Raw genomic sequence first — 18,050 nt, 5'->3', positions numbered from 1 at the left:
CCCCAGCTCCATAGTGATGCAGCTAGTCATGCCATGGGTCCTCGAGGTTCTGAATTCTGCCCAGCAAGGAGCAAGTCCCTGGCACCTTACACCAGGGATATGCTCTGGCTAGCTGCATGCTCCAGAAGATCTGAACTCCTCCCAGCCAGAGGCAAGGTCCAGGTGTTGCCACACTTGGGGTCATGCTTTTGCCTAGCTGCCTGAGAAGGTTCTGAACTCCACACAGCCAGGTGCTAGGCCCTGGCAACACACTGGAGGTGTGTCCCTACTAGCCAGCTGGGTGACAGAAGCTCTCAACTGTATTCAACCAGGTTGTAGGCTCTAGCAACACACTCCTGGAGTATGTCCCTAGCAACAAGAGGATCCAACCTCTGCACAGCCCAGCATCCCAGAGCAAGACAGTGTAGTACATCAGGGGAACACTGGCCAGCCTTACAGGTCACAGAGCACAAGGATCCAGTGCCGTAGGTCAGAAGTGTGACCCAGCTAGCTACAGGGATGTCAGAGGACTGCAGTTCTGCCTAGTGCAGCATTCCAGTGCAATCCATGAGAAAGGTGCCTGACCAGCCACACAGGTCCCAGAGGAAAATGACAAAATGAAAGCACAAGAGGCAGTCTCTGTCCTCCAGTCCTCTGAGGACAAACCCGAGACATTGAAATGGAAGACACTGGAAATTGCAGAACTGAACTTTCTGAAATGATAACAAATAAAGAAAACAAACTATTCCATGATATATAGATAAGTGAGACCTACAAATGCCAATTAATCATAACCAAAATAAATCTTCATCCAGACATACAATAATTATGGTATCAGAAATTCAGCACAAGAACAGAATACTAAAACCTGTCAGAGAAAAGAAACAGATCACCTAAGAAGGAAAGCCTATCAAGATCACGGTAGACTTCTCAGTACAAACCTTCAGGTCAGGAAGAGCTTGGAGTGAAGTGTTTGAGGTCCTGAAAGAAAACAACTTTCAACCTAGATTGATGTATCCTATAAAGCTATCTTTGAAAATAGATGAAGAAATAAGGTACTTTCATGACAAAGAACAAATGAGAAATTCAGGGCCACCAAACCAACACTACAAAGAGTACTGAAAGACACTCTAGAAAGAGACAAAGATAACTACAACCCCAAGAACAACAACAAAAGGAAATCACTAATTAGGACAAACAATTAAACAGAAAAAGTAAAAAATCAACAACAGAAGATAACATGTGTTAACAGTGTTAAGTCAGTGAGTATCAGTTATATCCATCAATGTGAATGGTCTCAACTCACCCATAAAAAGAAACATACTTGTAGAGTAGATTAAGAAACAAAATCCAACAACATGTGGTGTACAGGAAACACTTTTAACTCAAAAGGAAATTCATAGACCAAAAGTAAAAGGATGCAAAACAATACTCCATGTAACAGGAACAAAGAAAACTGGGGGTAGCTATTTCATTTGCAGATAATGTGAACTTCAAACCAAGAATGATCAAAAGAGATAAAGAAGGTCACTACATACTTGTTAGGGGAAAAATTCAAGAGGAAGAGATTACAATCATAAATATATATATGCACCAGTATGAGAGAACCCAACTATGTATGATAAATTTTAAGAGACATGAAAAACCAGATAAACAATACTACAATTATAACAAGGGATCCCTATATTCACAAAGAGACAGATAAACCAAATGAAAAATCAGCAAAAAATAACAGAATGGGCCTAGTAAATGTGTACAGAGTATTCCACTCAACAACATCAGAATATACATTCTTTTAGCTACACATGGATCATTCTCTAAAATTGATCATATACTAACTCACAGAACATGCTTAAGTAGATGCAAAGAAATTGAAATAATTCCATGCATACTATCTGACCATAGCACAATAAAATTGGAAATTAACAACAACCCCCCCCCACAAGAACCCCATAAACACGTGGAAACTAAATAACACTCTCCTAAACAACCTGTGATTCACAGGATAAATTAAAGAAGAAATTAAACCATATCTACAATGGAACAACAATGCAAATACAAATTACCAGAATTTATGGGACCCAATGTAAGCAGTCCTCAGAGGGAAATTTCTAGCACTAAACTCCCACAGTAGGAAAATGGAAAGAACACACATAAACAACTTAATGCTGCACCTCAAACTTCTAGAAAAAAGAAGAGCAAGCCAAGCCCAAAGTCCAAAGGCAGGAAATTATAAAGATCAGAGCAGAAATTAATGCAATTGAAACTAAGAAAATAATACAAAGAATTAATGAATTGAAAAGTTGGTTTTTTGAAAAAATAAATAAAATTTATAAACCCCTAGCTAATCTTATCAAAAAGAGGAGAGAAAAAACTGAAATCCATGCAATAAGAAATAAGTGTGACATCACTATAGACCCTGCAGAAGTACAGACGATCATCAATACCTGCTTTGAAAACCTTTACTCTCATAGGTTCAGTGACACAGAAGGAATGGACAGATTCCTAGAAACATATGAATTACCAAAGCTGAATCAAGGAAATATAAACTGCAGAATAACCCACTTTAAATTAATGAAATTGGAACCTTACCATCAAAGAAAAGCCCATGTCCTGATGGATTCATTGCAAAATTCTACAATAAATTGAAAGAAGCCTTAATGCCAACACTTCTCAAACTCTTCAATGAAATTGAAAGGGAAATAATTTTCCCTAATCCATTCTGGGAAGCAAATATTACTCTAACACCAAAACCAGAGAAAGATCCAACCAAAAAAGAAAATTACAGGCCAATCTCTTTAATGAACATAGGTGCAAAAATCCTCAATAAAATACTGGCAAATAGAATGCAACAAATCATCAGGAAGATTATGCATCATTATGAAGTGGGATTCATTCCAGCAATACAGGGACGGTTCAACATACACAAATCAAAAAACATAATATACCATAAGAACAGACACAAGGAAAAGAAACATATAGTCATCTCAGTAGATGCAGTAAAAACTTTCGACAAAATCCAACACTCATTCATGATAAAAACCCTACAGAAAATCAGAATATATAATTTCTACCTTAATCTAATAAAAGCCATATATGAAAAACTAATAGCCAACATCTTTCTAAATGGACAAAACCTGAAAACTTCAATCTAAGATCAGGAGCAAGACAAGGATGTCCATTATTACTACTTCTATTCAATATAGTTCTGGAAACTTTAGCCAGAGCAATTAGACAAGAAAGAGAAATAAAAGGAATAAGGATAGGAAAGGAAGAAGTTAAATTATCATTATTTGCAGATGATATGATACTTTATATAGAAGACTTCCAAAACTCCATTGAAAGTCTCCTAGACATAATGATCGTATTCAACAATGCAGCTGGATATAAACTGAGCACTCAAAAATCAATAGCATTCCTCTACACTAACAACAAAACCACTGAGAGAGAAATAAGGGAAATCACACTCTTCACTATAGCATCCAAAAAAATGAAATACTTAGGGATCAAACTAACAAAGGAAGTAAAAGATTTGTACAGTGTAAACTACATTACACTGGAAAAGGAAATGAAATAGGATTTCAGAAAATGGAAAGATATTCTCTATTCATGGATAGGAAGAACAAACATTGTGAAAATAGCTATTCTCCCAAAATTGTTACACAGATTCAATAGAATTCTAATCAAAATACCATCCTCATACCTCACAGATCTAGAGCAATCATCCCTAAAATTCATCTGGAACCAGAAGAGACCTAGAATAGCACAGGCAATTCTAGGCAACAAAGCCAAGGCAGGAGGCATCACAATTCTTGACATGAAATTACATTACAAAGCTACTGTGATAAAATCAGCATGGTACTGGAAGAAAAACAGATCTGAAGATCAATGGTGTAGATTAGATAATACAGGCACAACTACAAACACACTCAGCTACCTTTCTTTGACAAAGGAGCCAAACATGTATACTGGAAGAAAGATAGCGCCTTTAATAAGTGGTGCGGGGAAAAACTGGCTCTCCATATGCTGAAAACTACAACTAGATACATGTCAAAGTGAATCAAAGATCTAAATATTAAAACAGAAACACTAAATCTACTGGAAGACAAAGTAGGTATAAATCTTGACACAGGAGTAGGCAGAGTTCACGAACAAAAATCAAACTGCACAGGAAACGGTTCCCAGAATCGACACTGGGATCTCATCTTATTAAAACATTTCTGCACATCAAAGGAAATCACCAACAGAGTGAAAAGAAAAGCCATGAATTGGGAAAATATCTTAGCTAACTGTTCCTCAGACAAAGGACTTCTATCTTGGTTATAAAGACTTAAAAAAAATTAGGCCCCCAAAATTCTAGCACCCAATCCAGAAATTGGCATCTGAATGAATACACAACTCTCAGACGAACAAATAAAAATGGCAAATAAATATATGAAAAAATTTTTAACATCAGTGGTCATTTGGGAAATGCAAATCTCCAAGAGCTAAACTGGTAGCAACAACTGGATGCTAACTGCTTTAGTCTCCTAGAGAGATACACGTAAGAAAAGAAAAACAAAATGTTTTAAGAGAATATTAATATTCTCCTTGCAGTGCCAAGAGCACAGTTTTTCCAGATGAAGTACTCTTAGTAACCAGATGACCATCAGTGAGTGGAAGATGTGTGTGTGTGTGTGTGTGTGTGTGTGTGTGTGTATTTATATGTATGAGTGTGCACATGACCATATTTGCTACAACAGCAGCAACCTGAATAGGAACTAGGAAATGCACCATGATCAGTGACCGAATTTAGAAATTACAGAGTATTTTGAATGTCTCCTGGTGATTCACATTCTGTTGTTCTTCGGGGTTGAGAGCTTAGCATCTGAATGTTGAGTATTCCCTTTCCCTCCCTGCCCACCTGGGCTCATTTACTCTGTATCTGCACGCACTTTCCCTTTCTTTCCTCATACTTAGAAGAGGTCTCTTTCCTCCCTGAAAGTGCACGATACAGCTACATCCGGGTCTTCCGGTCCCTCTTTAAACCCAGGAAACTTTGTATATTTCTTCTTTCAAGTGTATTTTCAACCTCTCTTGATTTTTTAACTCTTGTTACAACTTGAACACATGAATAAGTAAACATTTTATGTACACTTAAAAAAATAATCTCCTGCTTCCTTTTTCACTGCTTCCTGTGAGTGACCTTTCTTTTCCTACCAAATTTATTCAAAAGTTGTAAGTGTCCATCTTTACGTTCTTGACTTCCATTTACCTTTTTACAAATTTACTTAAAATTTTTACCAAAATGTGAAATTTCACTTAACAATTTCAAGGATCAAAATGTTTTCTAAGACTTGTTATGAAAATTAGCATCTTCCAAAATTTGCCTCTTTTGCAGCCCATAGATGACATTTTAATTTCCTACATCTTTTTATAGTTCTTATTTTCACATAGCTCGCTACTACTTTTTAAAAAATTTTATTTAAAGAAAGACTAATCGAAACAGAAAACGGGTAGAAATAATACATACTTTCAAAGAAAAAACAAACAGTAAGAAATCACTAGATGATGTTTACATGTTGTCTTACAAATAGTTATTCAAGATACAAAAGTGAGACATACAAAGTGGGGATTCAAACAGCGAGACTGCAAACAGTTCTGTTCAACTATGTAATAAAAATTTAGTAATATGGTTATCAATCCTGTACACTTAAACATACATGCAGTTATCCACATCTTAATTTATGTTGAAATTTAAAAAATCAAAGCAGGCTAAAATCACTCTGAACAAAGAACACTAGTATTGCTGGATTTCACATCATGACACTTGCATCAGCACTGGGTACTGTAGTGTCTCTTTTTCTTCAAAGTAGTTGTTCATTTCAACATGTATTAAAAGATCAGTTCTCATAAACTGTTTATAGGTTCTACGCACGCATAAGTCTCTACATGTATTTCTATCCTTTCTATATTAGAGGGAGAAACAAAACAAAGCAAGACAAAACAAAACATACTCCTATAAACACATGAAATGAAAAAGACATATAAAGCCACTGTACAAGGAGTTCTACCATGGTTACTGCGCTCTCTTGTTATCTTCAATAGAATTGTCTGTATCATCAGACATAGTATAATTAAATATAGTAGTACATAACAATATTAATAAAAACACAACTTTATAGATAGTGTAAAACTTCAAAAACAGGTAGTAATCAAACAAGAATGGATATCATCTACTACATTTTTCTTCAGTTCAGGCAGTATCTGTTGACCACTTCTATGAAATACAGGGATTGTCTCTTAGTAGCACACCTATTTACACTTACATTCCTGAGAACTTTTTGCTAAATAATTATCTATTAATTTTGATGTCACATAACTATGGATTTTGAATGCATTCATGGGTGAATTACATACTGATATTTCTCTTCTGCCACATCTCTTTACATTCCATAGAATGCACAGTTTTTCTTTCCCTCATCTATTTAGATGACCTAAGCCTTCCCAGTTGTCTAAATCTGCTCTCATTGTGTTCAAACACTTCAGGAATCATGCCAACTCTACCTTTTATAAGCATCTTACCATAAGCCTTCTGATCTGTGCCAGGACAGGTTTTTTGCTATCCATACTTGGTGTATACCTGTAATCCTGGGATCTCTGTGTTCATTATTGAAGATCTCTTTTGCTTTACTCTGGAATCCATGGATTCTTGGTTTATACAACCTCATTTGGTAGAATATGCCTTATAGTAGTTTCCAGATAAAGGCCGCATGGATGTATATGTGCATGTAAATATTTTGGCTCCTTGAATGCTTGTCATTATTAGATGCCTCTATAACAGCTCATGAATCTCTCATCACACTAAATTAGAATCACACTAATACAGAATTTTAAGCTGGAACTCACTTTATTTAAAATTCTGAAGCCATTTTGCTGTAATTACAGTGTTATCAAGACATCTGGGTCAGGAAAGTGAGAGGAGTACTCCAGCTCATGTCCCCACAATGTAGCAGTGTGCAGACAAATAACAGCGTAGCAGCATACAGACAAAAGCGCCTTTGTGGGAGTTTTGATATCCAAATGGAGGGTTGCAAAACCCCCAGTGAAATCCAAGGTTAAAGAGTCACTTTGAGCAGACAGACCTGTGCCCTCTTGTAGCTCAGTGCAGACCAAAAGCTTACCCATCGTTTTTGGTCTGCACTCCCACTACACCTAGCCATAGTCCTGAATTCAGCCCCATTTACCAAGAGACTTGAAAGCAGCCTTACTCACCTGAGTCACTGATAAATGCTTAAAATTTTATGCACTTACACACATATACACACACACATATGTAATCTTCAGAGACAATTTTAGCTCTTCTTTTCAAGTTTGGATGATTTTTATTTATTTCTTTCATGTCTATTTGCTTTGGATACTATTTAAGGACATCTGGTGAAAGTAGATATCCTTGCCTTGTACCAGAACATAGAGGAAAAGTTGAAAGCTTTTCTCCATTTATTATGATGCTAGATTTTCATATATGACTTAATGTTCAGATAATTTAATTTTAATATGTATTTATTTTATTGATAGTTTTGATTATGAACAGATGTTGAGCATTGTAAACTATTTTCTGCACGGAGATGATCATAGGGTTTTTTTTTTTTTTCATTTTCTTCATGTGTCGTGTCACAGTGATTGATTTGCATATTTTGAACCATATTTGCATCCTAGAGAAAAATCCCAAGTAGTTATGCTGTATATTCTGTTTTAATATATTACTGAATTCACGTACCTAATATTTTCTTGGGAATATTTGCATCTATATTTAGGGATATTGGCTTATATTTTTCTATTCTTGTCTTTGTCTGGCCATGGAATCAAGGTAATGCTACTTTTAAAATGAAATTTGGAACTGGTCTTATTATATTTTGTAGGAATTTAAGAAGTGAAATTAATTTTTGTATGAATATTTAGCAGGATTCACATGAGAAATTATCTGATCTTAGGCTTTATTTTTGGGAGAATATTTTTGATTTATGATTTAATTCCCTCGACGAGGATGGTAAAAATATACAATACAGAAACGATAGTCTTTTCAACAGTTAGTGTTTGAAAAATTGCATATTCACATTGAAAAGAGTGAAAACGGACCCTTTTACCATGTATAAAAACAAACAAAATAAATTAAAGACGAAACTGCAAATTTCCTGGAAGAAAGCATAAGGGAAAAACTTACTGATATCAGTCTAGGAAATGATTGTGTGTGTGTGTGTGTGTGTGTGTGTGTGTGTGTGTGTGTGTAAGTTACAAGGATAAAAGTTAAAAGTAGACCACAAGAATTACCTCAAAATAAAAAGCTTTTACACATAAAAGAAAGCAATCAATAGAGTAAAATGCAACCTAAGAAATATTTGGAAATTGTATACATAGTGAAAAATTAATGTTTAAAATATGTAACGAAGTCAATTCAATAGCAAGAAATAACAACTGAAAACCTCAAAAGAGGTGAAAAGTCATTTCTTCAATGAAGATGTACAAATAGCTAACAGAAAAAGTGTTCATTTCACTAATCGTCATGGAAATTATAATAGACACCACAACAAGATACCATTTCATGTCTGTTAGAATGGCTATTATCAAAAAGACAAAGATAGATATTGGTGAGGATGTTGAGAAAAGGGAACTTTTTTTTTTTTTTTTTTTTTTTTTTTTTTTGGTACTGGGAACCGAATTTAGGGCCTTGCACTTGCCAGGCAGGCACTGTGTCACTGAGTCATTTTCCCAGCCACTAAGAAAAGGGAATTTTTTTCTGATGTTATTGGTAATATAAGTTGATAAAGCCAGTATTTTAACAGTAGCTTGGAGGTTCTTCAAAAATTAAAAAGAGAAAAACTGTGATATAGTGACCTATTTTTTGGAAAAAGAGGGAATGAAATCACACATAAGTGTCTACTGTCAGATGAAAGAATAAGGAAAGTATGATATATATAAACTGAAAAATTATAAAAATGTTACATAGGTCTCAGGGTTGAGTAACTTCTAAAGAAAAAAGGTTATTTTGGCTTATGGGTCTGGAGGTTCCTGCCCAAGATTGAAGAGCACTGTACTTGGAACCTCTGCTAAAGACGGCATATCACGGTAGGAAAAGCAAACTGCTTGCATTATGTGGAAAAGCAAACTGCTTGCATTATGAGCCTGCAAGAAGAGAAGAGACATGAGAAGCTAGTCCCACAGCCCCCTTTAAGAAATACCCCAGTAACTTTAGAATGTCCACCTAGGTCTCATCTCCTAAAGGTTCATTACCTCCCAAGAGTGTCACCCCAAGGATCAAGCATGGGGTTTTGGGGGGACATGACATTTATTCAAAACATTGTAAGGCAATATTCTTAAGACTTTAAAAAGAATGAAATCTTGTAACTTGAGACATTATGGATGAACCAGGAAGACTTGTTAGTAAAATAAGCCAGGCACAAAAAGATAAAAACTACATGGTTTCACCTTACATGTAGAATCCAGAAAAATCTAACCCATAGAAGTAGTGAGTAGAATGGTAATAGTCTGATCTGAAGGAGACCATGAATAAAAGGGGAAGATGTAGTCAAAGAGTACAGATTTCATTCAAGTGGGACTCATAAATGTTAGAGATCTATTTATTCAGCATAATAGCTACAGTTAGTAATACTGTACTGTATGCTTAAAATTCAATGAGAGTTGATCTTACATATTCTATAGCATGCAGAATTATAACTGTATGAATTGGTTATGTTAATGTGTGGGAATGTGATTATACATATAATATATATAATATATATTATATATATTCTTAGTAGTAGCAAAGTTTTATTTAAGGTCGGAAAAGAAACAGGCTCTGCAGAACAAGTTTGGGCCAAATAAATGTAGGAAAAAAATATACGCTACAGTATGATAGCAGGGAATCCATATACAGTGTCTCTATATCATATTTTTGATATCAAAATATCCAATTTTGTCAAATATATTTTGGATATATTTTGGATAAAATTCTAAATCTCTCTAATTTCTTTTCTTTATGTAACTTAAATTTTATTATGTTTTTATTTTTTTCTCAGTACCACATATTCTACAATTTTTTGAAACTTCTCAGAATATGCCTTGGTATGTGTGTAATTTTATCAATGAATGCTTTCAATATATGTTCTTGAATTTGTTATTTAATGACTTTCTTCCTTATCTTTATTCATTTTTTTCTGAATTGTCTATTATTTTAATATGGCATTTGGTTTTCCAATTTTTCCCTTTACTATTTTTTCTTTGTTTTTTGTTCTACTTTATTGAAGAGTTCCTCAATAGCTTCAAATCTCTTTCTTAAATTCTTCATTTCTGCTGTAGATTTCCAGATTTCCCTAAAGTAGTGAAATGTCCCTGCAAGAAAAGGCAGGCTAACTTGGAGTCTGAGTGATTTTTACATAAACATCCAAATATTCTTTTCAATTCTTCTTTTAGTCCAATTTCCAGTGGCATCAGAATCAGGTGCCCCTACTATATTTGATCTGTGGTGCCACTTTGTTGATGAGGTTAACTTTGCCCAGTTATTCCCACTCACGTTTGAGTAATCTTTTCAGTCACATTTCATATTGCTGAAACAACTCTAGCAAGAGAACTGAGGGCTCAGAGCTTGGGACTCAGGAGGATTCATCTTATTATTCTTGAAAAATGCTCTCCTTCATAGGATTTTTGAATTGTTCTTTCTCAAATCCCTTACTTCTCTTCCTTCTTGGTCCCCTCAGGGGTCTTCAGTCTCAATTCACCATTATTATTTTTTCTCAATTCTCTTTTTTTCCATACCCAGATAATTGTATCTTTTTTTCCCCATGATCTCAAGTACTTCTTTGCAATGCAAAACTATGAATCTTCATAGATCTTTATCATCTTTTGCCTGTCTTACTCTCTTAATTTCTTAATGATAACCTGATCTCTATTCCATCAATGGTGCTACCAATAGAATGGATCTTAGCCCTTCATAAAAAGCAAAACAGACTGAGGCTTTTCCCACTTTTAAACTCTGATAGTTTGCCATTTATCACAATGTGAATATTTTAAATTTGACCTGAGACATGCTCTAAGACTTGGTTGACACAAATCTTGGTATATTTGCTCATGGGTGCTTTTTCTTTTTGGAAATCTCTTCTCTGAGATAAGAATGCACACAAGTTACCTTTCACAATTCATCTCAGCTGTTTCCTTTGGCTTCCCATTTCCATCCCTCTCTCTACCAAAGCAGTTTTAACTTTGCCTTTTGTGGGAGGGCTGTCAATACAGGATAGGGTTTGGAGTACAGGCTCTACAATGATACCTACGTAGGAATACCTTCCTTCCTCCTTTCCTCTCTTTATTTCTTGCTTTCTTCATTTTTTCATTTTTTGAGATATGGGGCCTAAATATGGCTTCGAATGTTCAGCCTCCTGAATAGCTGGGACTACAAGTTTGTCTAACAGAACCTGGCTTCTCAGGAACATTTCCTTAATGTCTTTGTGCCTTAGTTTCTTTATCTAAAATGGGTTTAGTGACTGTAACTACCACCTGGGTTGAAGAAGTTTAGAGGAGAAGTCATGTAAAGAGCATTTAGAACAACCACAGGCTTGGAAACACTGTAAGTTACTCATTATTTCTGACTCCACTGTGTTCTAAGTAAACTTTTATTATAAACTCTCTGACACTTTTATCTTTATTTGCGCTTAGGTTTCTTCTTGTGGTATTTTGGACTTTTTGAGAGAAGAGATTATCCATGATTCACTATTGGCTCCCTGGACCTGGCGTGGGTATTCAGGATTATTTCAAAATATATATTTATGAGTGGATGAGATTGATAATAACACACAGAGCATATAAATGATTTTGGTGAGAAAAATTTGTGCTTTAGTGAAAAATCCTGCATTATTAGAGAAATTTTTTCTAGATTGTCTTATTTTGATATTATGGGAGTTCTGATTGATCATCAATTTTGAGCAGTTTTAAAACTCTGTAAATTATAGATAACTGATAGGAATGAATAACAATTATTATTGTGGACATGTAAAAAGGTGCAGCCCAATAGAGATTCAACTGACTTCTCACTGGCTCTGGCAAGGGGAAGAGTTTCACCTCCATTTGCACCTTTACTTCTTGAACTGCAAGGTATCTTTGAATTCTCTTTGTATACTTTTATAACTTTTTCCCAACTTCTTCACTGATGATAACTTGATAAAATCTCTAACACGTGTTCATTTCATATCTGAGAGAGTCATGGCATTACTTCTATTTAAAAAATATTTACCTTTAACATTGTCCAAAATTCATATAATTTTAATCTTGGACAATTAAAAATATTTTGGAAGACAGTATGAAAAAGGTTCACTTTAGAAATGATCTGGATCCATGTTTACTATGAGGCCTTAAGATTATCATTTAAGATTAATAATGCACATCAGTCGTTTGAGGTCAAGTTTGGGACCTTTTGTCTAATGGGAGGCCTAACTTCTGAGTGTTTGTACTAAAACTTGCACAATTCTTCCAACAACTCATCTCTTCCCATGAGACAGAGAACAAAGACATATATATTTTTAAAGTATGTAGAGAATCATATGGGGCCCTTATGGGGCTCTGGGCATATGGAATCAGAGATGTAAGAATTGTCTTGAGGATTACAGAGAGGAAAATTTGGCAGAATAATAAAGGAAGGAATATTACATCTTGAATATCCATTCAATCTTTATCAAGTTATAAATACAACAAAGATCATTTAACCATAAAAGTCTACCTTAACTGAATTCACTAACTTCTGGAAGATGACAAAGTATAAATTATCAAAGCTTCAAGTGGAACAGATCACACAGAAAACTCTAATTTAGATTAAATGAATAAATTAATCATCTAAATTAGCTGCAGAACTTAGTTATAGAAAACTTCGTCAATAAATACAAGCTTATAAAGCTCAGGTTACAAAGTTGGTAAGAAGGCATTTTCCTTGGTTTAATGCGAAAATTCAAGTCCTTTGTAATCAACACATTATATGTATGCAAATTGTACAGTTAAAGTTCTCAGAAACAAAAGGCTTCCTAAATTAAGTCAAAGATCCTGGTTCCTTACATTTTGACTTTTCACTTGCTTCAAAGAGCAAATGCGAAATCTCTAATTATCAGCATGACTTAGTGAGGTTTTACCATTATTCAAATATTCAAATGAGAGATTAATCAAGGAAAGAAGAGGAAAAAGCGGCTGTGTTTCTTATTAGTTTTCTTCCTGTTTAGTAGACTAGCCTATTATTTCCTTCCTTTAAAAATGTAACTGCTGGTCATTGTTTCAGTGTTTGCTAGAGTTTAGAAGATTGTTTAGTGATCCTACAGTTTTATAGTTTGGCTACAACATATATGAAGTCAACAGCCAAAACAATAGCAAGAACAATCACTTGCTAACCATTTACAAAGCTCTGGTCCTGTACCAGATACTGTATATGTAAACTCTCATAAAAGTACACATTTGTGGATAAGGTAAAATACCTTTATTATCCCTGGTTAATTATTTCCTCCACAATCTTTGTAAAGCTGGCTCCTCATTTTTTATAACAAGTAAAATATTATCTTCTGACCATGCCATCAAAGTACGTTCTTACAACCCGTGAGTTTCTCGAAGCTTTGTACTTTTCCTTCATAGCACTTATCACAATTGATTGGAGTCTACTAGAATTGATTTATTTGGTTTTGTTTACTACCTGTTGTAAAATCTACCATGCTGAGATTACATTTACTGTCTTAACTATTGTATAACCAGCACTTGATTCGTGCTTACAAAATACTTGTCGAATATATAAAAGAAGAGCATTCTCTGAGTTAGTAAGAAATGCATAATATCTCAAACCCAGAACTTTGTAAACACAAAGCTTGTGCTTTTGCAGAGAGAGCCTTTCCTTTGCACTTCTATGGGTAGCTGTTGTCTCCTCTGTTTTGTCCCTTTCTTCACAAGTCTCTGGTGAAGCTCAGTTGTCTTCCCTGTAAACCGAGCTGCCTTGCACGTAGCTCTTTCAGGAAAAAAGAAGTGAACTGTTCATTTTTAAAAACATTATGTTATTCTGATCTCACTGGACACAGTTTGCATCCTGCTACCCATTAGTTTAATTAGAACCTGTCCTCCTCTTGGGAGGGCTGGATTGTGCAAGGTAACTTCTTGACCAGTGATGCTAACATGAAAGCATTCAAAGGATGTCAAAGAGTTAGGAAATGGATTTCAACTGAGATAAAAGAGATAAAAAAGAGGGATGTTGACAAGCTAGAATGCAGTCTTCTGTTTTGCAATGCTACTTTCACATTAGGTTACAAAATAACAGCAGACGAAATAAGAGGAAGCACTGGGTTTTGTGTCAAAATACCTGGAAAGCCTAAAAACATCTCTAATTATGGTAATAGTGAAAAAGTTGATTAATTGTTTTGCTAAAAGATTATTGTATTTCAAGATTGCATTCTTATTACTCTATAATTCTTAGGAAAATACAAAATCACAGTATTTATTTTTTCTTTCATGCACTCAAAAATTTTTAGATGTAGTTCTTAGAATAAAAGACATAAAGCTGAACAAATACTGAGGCTTGTTGATTGTATGCTAGAAGAAATAATACACAAATAATCAATTAGCTGCAAAAGAGAGTACTTAAGTTGAATTACATTATGGTGTGGATCATGTGTAAGCTTGCCAGTTTGTTGCTATTACAAGGTGGTGGAATATTTAGAAGGTAGCTCACAAAACCTGGTAGAAGATAGCTGGGTTATTAGGAATATGTCTGTGAAGAGTTTATGAGGCACCCCAACCCCTTCCTTGCTTTGTTTCCTCTCTCTTGTGAGGCGAGCAGCTTTGCCTCTGCAGTTATCTCCTACCATGATGTTTTATCTCATCACAGGTCTGAAAGCAACAGAGCCAGCCAGCCATGGACTGAACCCTTTGATACTGTGAGCCAAAATGAACTTTTCCACCTTTAAATGATTATCTCAGAAATCTGACCCAGCAACAGAAAGCTGACTAATACAGTGGGGGAAATGCTATTGGAATTCAGGACAAGGAAGAGATTCATTTTTAAAAAAATCTTATGTGGAGTTATCATTTGACTTAATGCTTGAATAAACATCTGATTTTGTCAACTAAATTATTGATATGGGAGAGCACTTGCAAATGGAACAAATATAAACACAGCCGATTAAACAGGAAAAAGAAAGGACACAAAGCCTGCATAGATGATACATATTGGGAAGTTTTAAGGACAGAGATTAGAAAGAGTCATTGGGTGACTGGAATTAAGCAGCCTTGATGCCCTGCTAAGGAGTTTATAATTTGTTTGGGTAATAGAGAATTAGTACAGATTTTTTAAAACATGTACATTATTATAGATTTTTAAAACATAGGCATCTAAAATATGGAGTATTTTATTTTCATTATGAATGGAGAGTTGAAAGTTTTTATTAGGAAGAAATTATGTATGTTTTCCCCACAGGTCTGCACCTCTACTGAGCATAGGCATTGATGATCTTTGCTTCAGATCACCTTTTCAAGAAAGTCAGTGCAGCACACAGTCTAGGAAGACAGAGATCATGTTTCCCTGTGGTGAAGAAGGAGTCTCTTTAAAAATACTGGCTTTTCTTAAACTTAGAGTCCCTCAGTTGTAATAAGTTTGCTGCCTATTCAGCGTTTATCTGGGCTGGTGGGCATCTTCCCCTTGGGATATGGGAAATCAAGAGAACTCATGCAAATAGGAAACTCAGAGAGATTGTTGTGCCATAACTTATACAGGCCTTTGTGTCTGACCCAGGAATTACATGTGTTTTGATGGCAACTAGTAAACTGTGGCAGTCTAACCTCTCAGTTTGCAACTATGATAAAATCTCAGAACCTCCATAGTCTTGGCAACTGAAATCTTAGTCTTAAGAAGCAATTTTCCTCCAATTAATAGCACATGCCTGTAATCCAGGAACTCAGGAGGCTGAGGAGGGAAGATTGCAAAGAAGTGGAGGCCAGTGTGGGCTACATGGTGAGTTCAAGGCCAGCTTTACCTACATTATAAAACCCTGTCTCAAAAACAAAACCCAACAAAAAATAGAACAGTAGCAACAATCAAACAAACTAGAAAAAAAAAATGTGCCAGAGTTAGCGGACAGCATTTCATTCAATGGGCTTGAGGCTAGAATTACTACAAAAATAGCATAATGTGTGCGCAAACTTGGAAAAATAGTTGGTCAAGAATAGTGAATTTTGAGTTTCATTTTACATTTTACTGGTTGCCTCATGAAAAATAAATAGATTTAGGAGAATGAAAAGGCAAGATACAGAATGGAAGAAGATATTTGTAAAACACATGTTAGGGCTAAGAAAATGTTTCACCAAAATATGTCACTTTGAGTCAAAGGAACACAGGGAAGATGGCAGACATGATGATAAATTGGGGGTGCTGTAGCTGTCTACTTCTTGGGTTCTTGTCCTGCTCCAGCCTCAGACTTGGTCTTCTATGATGATGCAGATGCACAAGAACAGTGAAAGGGCAAATAAATCCTAAAAGTAAATGTGTTGAAGACCTAGGCTACCTCAAGGATATTCTGCTGGAGCTTAATTTTCTGCCAAATAGGTCCACATTGATCAAACAGCTCTTTCTGATGAGTAACATTCTAGAGATCTTGGTTCAGTGAACATCCTACACAACAACAGCCTTTCTTTCCATTTGTCATGGCTCAACTCAAATGCTGCTACTTTGATTACAAGGAGCAGCTTCCCAGTCAGCCTACATGCATCATCCTTTGGGTCTTCTGTTCCTTCTGCCCTAGAGTCTGCGGCTGAATTCCATACAGAAGAGGAGTGCCTGCCTGTCGAGAACATCTAGACCAATGACTACATCAAGCACACATGTCCCTTGAACAATACATGATGAAGGGCAACTACAAATGGCGGCACTGTTCACATTCCTGCCATCCATGAATAAACATTCTTGTTCCTCCTGAAGGGTAACATCTCAGATAAGAGGTACACCTCGTGCATCTACTTCTTGTTGGACTCAATCATGGATCAGATTGTTGGGAGCACTAAGTAGACCTATGAGAAAATCCTTTTCACTAAGGCCTCTTGTATTTTCTTCAACATAACCAAAAGGATGACAGACTATACCAAAAAGCAAGTTGGATCTTGGGTCCCAACAGCCACTATGGTTTGGTCACACAGAGGTCAGAATAAACAGTGTGACTGGCAGCTGGAATTCCTTCCAGCAGTATGTGTGCTATTGAAAGCAGTTCCAGTGTGAGGGTTTCTTCAGTAAAGGTGGATTAACATTAAAAAATCACTTACTAACCCTGTAGAACTGCATACACCCTGCATCCATTTCTCACCATGAAGAAGATTTTTAAACCTTATCTGCCCTTTCTTTGAGTTTCATATTTTGTATGGGTCGCATGCCCATGTGCACATTAAGTAAACCGGCATTTTTTTTATTCTGTTGATCTATTATTACTTTATTTTAACACACTCAAACTCTAGATGGAAGGAAAGTTTTCTTGATATCTGCAAACACACATGAACAAGAACAAGTCTCCAGAATATGCAAAGAACAATAAGGACCGCAGTAAACAACACCAACAAATGTCCTAGTTCAAAACTTGGCAAAAGATCTAACAGAGCTTCACAAAGGAAGATATATATATATGGAAAATAACCATATAAAATGATAATCCAATCATATATCATCAGAGAATTGTAAATAAATGCAGCAGCGAGATCTGACTGTGCATGTATTAGAAAAAGCTAAAATCTAAAACATCAATAGCACTATATAAAAACAACAAAAACTCTTATTCACTGATGGTAGGAATGTAAAATGGTACAGCCACTTAGGCAGATAGTTTGACAGTTTCGTTCAAAATGAACCATGATCTTACCAGATATTCCAGTGCTTGTATTCCTTGGTATTTGTTAAAATGAGTTGAAAACTGTGTCTATACCAACATGTTAGCATAATTTTTATAGCAGCTTCATTCATATTTACTATACAACCATTATGGTCTTAAATGGGTGAATGAATAAGTAAACTGGCACATCCATACATTGAAATATTATTTTAAAAAATA

The 18,050-nt window shown here is 35.4% G+C and overlaps 1 pseudogene; it reads left to right on the top strand.

Moving 5' to 3' along the window:
• Positions 1-13,550: 13,550 nt before the first annotated feature.
• LOC111758604 (26S proteasome non-ATPase regulatory subunit 8-like) lies at positions 13,551-17,163 on the top strand (annotated as a pseudogene).
• Positions 17,164-18,050: the final 887 nt, after the last annotated feature.

Source organism: Cavia porcellus, unplaced genomic scaffold (assembly GCF_034190915.1).
Source record: "Cavia porcellus strain 051 isolate PalLab524CR breed Dunkin Hartley unplaced genomic scaffold, mCavPor4.1 scaffold_8, whole genome shotgun sequence".
NCBI lineage: Eukaryota > Metazoa > Chordata > Mammalia > Rodentia > Caviidae > Cavia > Cavia porcellus.
The sequence above is the reverse complement of the archived record's forward strand: the minus strand, read 5'-3'. Positions and strand labels throughout refer to the sequence as shown.